This window comes from Rutidosis leptorrhynchoides, chromosome 7 (assembly GCF_046630445.1).
Source record: "Rutidosis leptorrhynchoides isolate AG116_Rl617_1_P2 chromosome 7, CSIRO_AGI_Rlap_v1, whole genome shotgun sequence".
Classification (NCBI taxonomy): Eukaryota; Viridiplantae; Streptophyta; class Magnoliopsida; order Asterales; family Asteraceae; genus Rutidosis; species Rutidosis leptorrhynchoides.
This window is the reverse complement of record NC_092339.1, coordinates 188,351,707-188,358,871: the sequence shown is the minus strand read 5'-3', so window position 1 is coordinate 188,358,871 and position 7,165 is coordinate 188,351,707.

Below are 7,165 nucleotides of genomic sequence, written 5' to 3'. Positions count from 1 at the left end.
ATTTATTTCGTTGCGAGGTTTTGACCTCTATATGAGACGTTTTTCAAAGACTGCATTCATTTTTAAAACAAACCATAACCTTTATTTCATAAATAAAGGTTTAAAAAGCTTTACGTAGATTATTAAATAATGATAATCTAAAATATCCTGTTTACACACGACCATTACATAATGGTTTACAATACAAATATGTTACATCGAAATCAGTTTCTTGAATGCAGTTTTTACACAATATCATACAAACATGGACTCCAAATCTTGTCCTTATTTTAGTATGCAACAGCGGAAGCTCTTAGTATTCACCTGAGAATAAACATGCTTTAAACGTCAACAAAAATGTTGGTGAGTTATAGGTTTAACCTATATATATCTAATCGTAACAATAGACCACAAGATTTCATATTTCAATACACATCCCATACATAGAGATAAAAATCATTCATATGGTGAACACTTGGTAACCGACATTAACAAGATGCATATATATAAGAATATCCCCATCATTCCGGGACACCCATCGGATATGATATAAATTTCGAAGTACTAAAGCATCCGGTACTTTGGATGGCGTTTGTTAGGCCCAATAGATCTATCTTTAGGATTCGCGTCAATTAGGGTGTCTGTTCCCTAATTCTTAGATTACCAGACTTAATAAAAAGGGGCATATTCGATTTCGATAATTCAATCATAGGATGTAGTTTCACGTACTTGTGTCTATTTTGTAAATCATTTATAAAACCTGCATGTATTCTCATCCCAAAAATATTAGATTTTAAAAGTGGGAGTATTACTCACTTTCACAGATTTTTACTTCGTCGGGAAGTAAGACTTGGCCACTGGTTGATTCACGAACCTATAACAATATATACATATATATCAAAGTATGTTCAAAATATATTTACAACACTTTTAATATATTTTGATGTTTTAAGTTTATTAAGTCAGCTGTCCTCGTTAGTAACCTACAACTAGTTGTCCATAGTTAGATGTACAGAAATAAATCGATAAATATTATCTTGAATCAATCCACGACCCAGTGTATATGTATCTCAGTATTGATCACAACTCAAACTATATATATTTTGGAATCAACCTCAACCCTGTATAGCTAACTCCAACATTCACGTATAGAGTGTCTATGGTTGCTCCGAAATATATATAGATGTGTCGACATGATAGGTCGAAACATTGTATACGTGTCTATGGTATCTCAAGATTACATAATATACAATACAAGTTGATTAAGTTATGGTAGGAATAGATTTGTTACCAATTTTCACGTAGCTAAAATGAGAAAAATTATCCAATCTTGTTTTACCCATAACTTCTTCATTTTAAATTCGTTTTGAGTGAATCAAATTGCTATGGTTTCATATTGAACTATATTTTATGAATCTAAACAGAAAAAGTATAGGTTTATAGTCAGAAAAATAAGTTACAAGTCGTTTTTGTAAAGGTAGTCATTTCAGTCGAAAGAACGACGTCTAGATGACCATTTTTAAAAACGTACTTTCACTTTGAGTTTAACCATAATTTTTGGATATAGTTTCATGTTCATAATAAAAATCATTTTCCCAGAATAACAACTTTTAAATCAAAGTTTATCATAGTTTTTAATTAACTAACCCAAAACAGCCCGCGGTGTTACTACGACGGCGTAAATCCGATTTTACGGTGTTTTTCGTGTTTCCAGGTTTTAAATCATTAAGTTAGCATATAATATAGATATAGAACATGTGTTTAGTTGATTTTAAAAGTCAAGTTAGAAGGATTAACTTTTATTTGCGAACAAGTTTAGAATTAACTAAACTATGTTCTAGTGATTACAAGTTTAAACCTTCGAATAAGATAGTTTTATATGTATGAATCGAATGATGTTATGAACATCATTACTACCTCAAGTTCCTTGGATAAACCTACTGGAAATGAGAAAAATAGATCTAGCTTCAAAGGATCCTTGGATGGCTTGAAAGTTCTTGAAGCAGAATCATGACACGAAAACAATTTCAAGTAAGATTTCCACTCGAAATAAGATTGTTATAGTTATAGAAATTGAATTAAAGTTTGAATATGATTATTACCTTATATTAGAAAGATAACCTACTGTAAGTAACAAAGGTTTCTTGATCTTGGATGATTACTTGGAATGGATTTAGAAAACTTGGAAGTAAACTTGCAATCTTGGAAGTATTCTTGATTTTATGAAACTAGAACTTTTGGAATTTATGAAGACCACTTAGAACTTGAAGATAGAACTTGAGAGAGATCAATTAGATTAAGAAAATTGAAGAATGAAAGTGTTTGTAGGTGTTTTTGGTCGTTGGTGTATGGATTAGATATAAAGGATATGTAATTTTGTTTTCATGTAAATAAGTCATGAATGATTACTCATATTTTTGTAATTTTATTTGATATTTCATGCTAGTTGCCAAATGATAGTTCCCACATGTGTTAGGTGACTCACATGGGCTGCTAAGAGCTGATCATTGAAGTGTATATACTAATAGTACATACATCTAAAAGTTGTGTATTGTACGAGTACGAATACGGGTGCATACGAGTAGAATTGTTGATGAAACTGAACGAGGATGTAATTGTAAGCATTTTTGTTAAGTAGAAGTATTTTGATAAGTGTCTTGAAGTCTTTCAAAAGTTTATGAATACATATTAAAACACTACATGTATATACATTTTAACTGAGTCGTTAAGTCATCGTTAGTCGTTACATGTAAATGTTGTTTTGAAACCTTTAGGTTAACGATCTTGTTGAATGTTGTTAACCCATTGTTTATTATAACAAATGAGATGTTAAATTGTTATATTATCATGATATTATGATATATAATATATCTTAGTATGATATATATACAGTTAAATGTCGTTACAACGATAATCGTTACATATATGTCTCGTTTCGAAATCATTAAGTTAGTAGTCTTATTTTTACATATGTATTTCATTGTTAATACACTTAATAATATATTTACTTATCATTTAACATAATTAACCAAGTGTATCAATATATTAATATGATTCATATGTACCTAGTAAGATGTTGTTATAACGATAATCGTTATATATATCGTTTTCGAGTTTCTTAAATTAATAGTCCCATTTTTATGTATATAACTCATTGTTAAAATACCTAATGAGATACAAACTTATAATAAAATCATGTTAACTATATATATAACCATATATATGTCATCGTATAGTTTTTACAAGTTTTAACGTTCGTGAATCACCGGTCAACTTGGGTGGTCAATTGTCTATATGAAACCTTTTCAATTAATCAAGTCTTAACAAGTTTGATTGCTTAACATGTTGGAAACACTTAATCATGTAAATAACAATTTCATTTAATATATATATATATAAACATGGAAAAGTTCGGGTCACTAAAGTACCTACCCGTTAAATAAATTTCGTCCCGAAATTTTAAGCAGTTGGAGGTGTTGACGTATCTTCTGGAAATAAATGTGGGTATTTCTTCTTCATCTGATCTTCACACTCCCAGGTGAACTCGGGTCCTCTACGAGCATTCCATCGAACCTTAACAATCGGTATCTTGTTTTGTTTAAGTCTCTTAACCTCACGATCCATTATTTCGAAGGGTTCTTCAATGAATTGAAGTTTTTCATTGATTTAGATTTCGTCCAGCAGAATAGTGAGATCTTCTTTAGAAAACATTTCTTCAAATTTGAGACGTGGAAAGTGTTATGTACAGCCGCGAGTTGTTGAGGTAGCTCCAGTTGGTAAGCTACTGGTCCGACACGATCTATAATCTTGAATGGTCCAATGTACCTTGGATTTAGTTTCCCCAGTTTACCAAATCGAACAACGCCTTTCCAAGGTGAAACCTTAAGCATGACCATTTCTCCAATTTCAAAATCTATATCTTTTCTTTTACTGTCCGCGTAGCTCTTTTGTCGACTCTGGGCGGTTTTCAATCTTTGTTGAATTTGGATGATTTTCTCGGTAGTTTCTTGTAATATCTCCGGACCTGTAATCTGTCTATCCCCCACTTCACTCCAACAAATCAGAGACCTGCACTTTCTACCATAAAGTGCTTCAAACGGCGCCATCTCAATGCTTGAATGGTAGCTGTTGTTGTAGGAAAATTCTGCTAACGGTAGATGTCGATCCCAACTGTTTCCGAAATCAATAACACATGGTCGTAGCATATCTTCAAGCGTTTGTATCATCCTTTCACTCTGTCCATCAGTTTGTGGATGATAGGCAGTACTCATGTCTAGACGAGTTCCTAATGCTTGCTGTAATGTCTGCCAGAATCTTGAAATAAATCTGCCATCCCTATCAGAGATAATAGAGATTGGTATTCCATGTCCGGACACGACTTCCTTCAAATACAGTCGTGCTAACTTCTCCATCTTGTCATCTTCTCTTATTGGCAGGAAGTGTGCTGATTTGGTGAGACGATCAACTATTACCCAAATAGTATCAAAACCACTTGCAGTCCTTGACAATTTAGTGATGAAATCCATGGTAATATTTTCCCATTTCCATTTCGGGATTTCGGGTTGTTGAAGTAGACCTGATGGTTTCTGATGCTCAGCTTTGACCTTAGAACACGTCAAACATTCTCCTACGTATTTAGCAACATCGGCTTTCATACCCGGCCACCAAAAATTTTTCTTGAGATCCTTGTACATCTTCCCCGTTCCAGGATGTATTGAGTATCTGGTTTTATGAGCTTCTCTAAGTACCATTTCTCTCATATCTCCAAATTTTGGTACCCAAATTCTTTCAGCCCTATACCGGGTTCCGTCTTCCCGAATATTAAGATGCTTCTCTGATCCTTTGGGTATTTCATCCTTTAAATTTCCCTCTTTTAAAACTCCTTGTTGCGCCTCCTTTATTTGAGTAGTAAGGTTAGTGTGAATCATTATATTCATAGATTTTACTCGAATGGGTTCTCTGTCCTTTCTGCTCAAGGCGTCGGCTACCATATTTGCCTTCCCCGGGTGGTAACGAATCTCAAAGTCATAATCATTCAACAATTCAATCCACCTACGCTGCCTCATATTCAGTTGTTTCTGATTAAATATGTGTTGAAGACTTTTGTGGTCGGTATATATAATACTTTTGATCCCATATAAGTAGTGCCTCCAAGTCTTTAATGCAAAAACAACCGCGCCTAATTCCAAATCATGCGTCGTATAATTTTGCTCGTGTATCTTCAATTGTCTAGATGCATAAGCAATCACCTTCATTCGTTGCATTAATACACAACCGAGACCTTGCTTTGATGCGTCACAATAAATCACAAAATCATCATTCCCTTCAGGCAATGACAATATAGGTGCCGTAGTTTGCTTTTTCTTCAATAATTGAAATGCCTTCTCTTGTTCATCCTTCCATTCAAATTTCTTCCCTTTATGCGTTAATGCAGTCAAGGGTTTTGCTATTTTGTAGAAATCTTGGATGAATCTTCTGTAGTAACCAGCCAATCCTAAAAATTGACGTATATGCTTCGGAGTTTTTGGGGTTTCCCACTTTTCAACGGTATCGATCTTTGCCGGGTCCACCGGGATACCTTCTTTGTTCACTATGTGACCGAGGAATTGAACTTCTTCCAACCAAAATGCACACTTTGAAAACTTAGCGTACAGTTTTTCTTTCCTCAATACTTCTAGCACTTTTCTCAAATGTTCTTCGTGGTCTTGATCATTCTTTGAGTAAATAAGTATGTCATCGATGAAAACAATGACAAACTTGTCAAGATATGGCCCACACACTCGGTTCATAAGGTCCATGAACACAGCTGGTGCGTTAGTCAATCCAAACGGCATAACCATAAACTCGTAATGACCATAACGCGTCCTAAAAGCAGTTTTTGGAATATCATCCTCCTTTACTCGCATTTGATGATATCCAGAACGTAAATTTATCTTCAAATAAACCGACGAGCCTTGTAGTTGATCAAATAAGTCATCAATTCTCGGCAGTGGATAACGGTTTTTGATGGTAAGTTTGTTCAACTCTCTGTAGTCAATACACAACCTAAATGTACCATCCTTCTTCTTGACAAACAAAACAGGAGCTCCCCATGGTGATGTGCTTGGTCGAATGAAACCACGTTCTAATAGTTCTTGCAGTTGGCTTTGCAGTTCTTTCGTCTCGCTGGGTGCGAGTCTATAAGGAGCACGAGCTATTGGTGCAGCTCCTGGTACAAGATCTATTTGAAATTCAACAGATCGATGTGGAGGTAATCCAGGTAATTCTTTCGGAAATACATCGGGAAATTCTTTTGCGACGGGAACATCATTGATGCTCTTTTCTTCAGTTTGTACTTTCTCGACGTGTGCTAGAACAGCATAGCAACCTTTTCTTATTAGTTTCTGTGCCTTCAAATTACTAATAAGATGTAGCTTCATGTTGCTCTTTTCTCCGTACACCATTAAGGGTTCTCCTTCTTCTCGTACAACGCGAATTGCATTTTTATAACATACGATCTCTGCTTTCACCTTCTTCAGACAGTTCATGCCAACTATTACATCAAAACTCCCTAACTCTACTGGTATAAAATCAATCTTAAATATTTCGCTACACAGTTTAATTTCTCGATTTCGGCATATATTATCTGCTGAAATTAATTTACCGTTTGCTAATTCGAGTAAAAATTTACTATCCAACGGCGTCAATGTACAACTTAATTTAGCACAAAAATCTCTACTCATATAGCTTCTATCCGCACCCGAATCAAATAAAACGTAAGCAGATTTATTGTCAATAAGAAACGTACCCGTAACAAGCTCCGGGTCTTCCTGTGCCTCTGCCGCATTAATATTGAAAACTCTTCCACGGCCTTGTCCATTCGTGTTCTCCTGGTTCGGGCAATTTCTAATAATGTGGCCCGGTTTTCCACATTTATAACAAACAACATTGGCATAACTTGCTCCGACACTACTTGCTCTGCCATTACTCGTTCCAACACCATTTGTTCCTTTCATTCTGTTAACCCCTGGTCCATAGACCTAACACTTCGCCGCGCTATGACCATTTCTTTTACACTTGTTGCAAAATTTGGTGCAGAACCCCGAGTGATACTTTTCACAACTTTGGCATAGCTGCTTCTGATTGTTCATGTTGTTGCAGTTGTTATTGTTCTTGGGATGATTGTTGTAGTTGCTGTTGTTGTTGT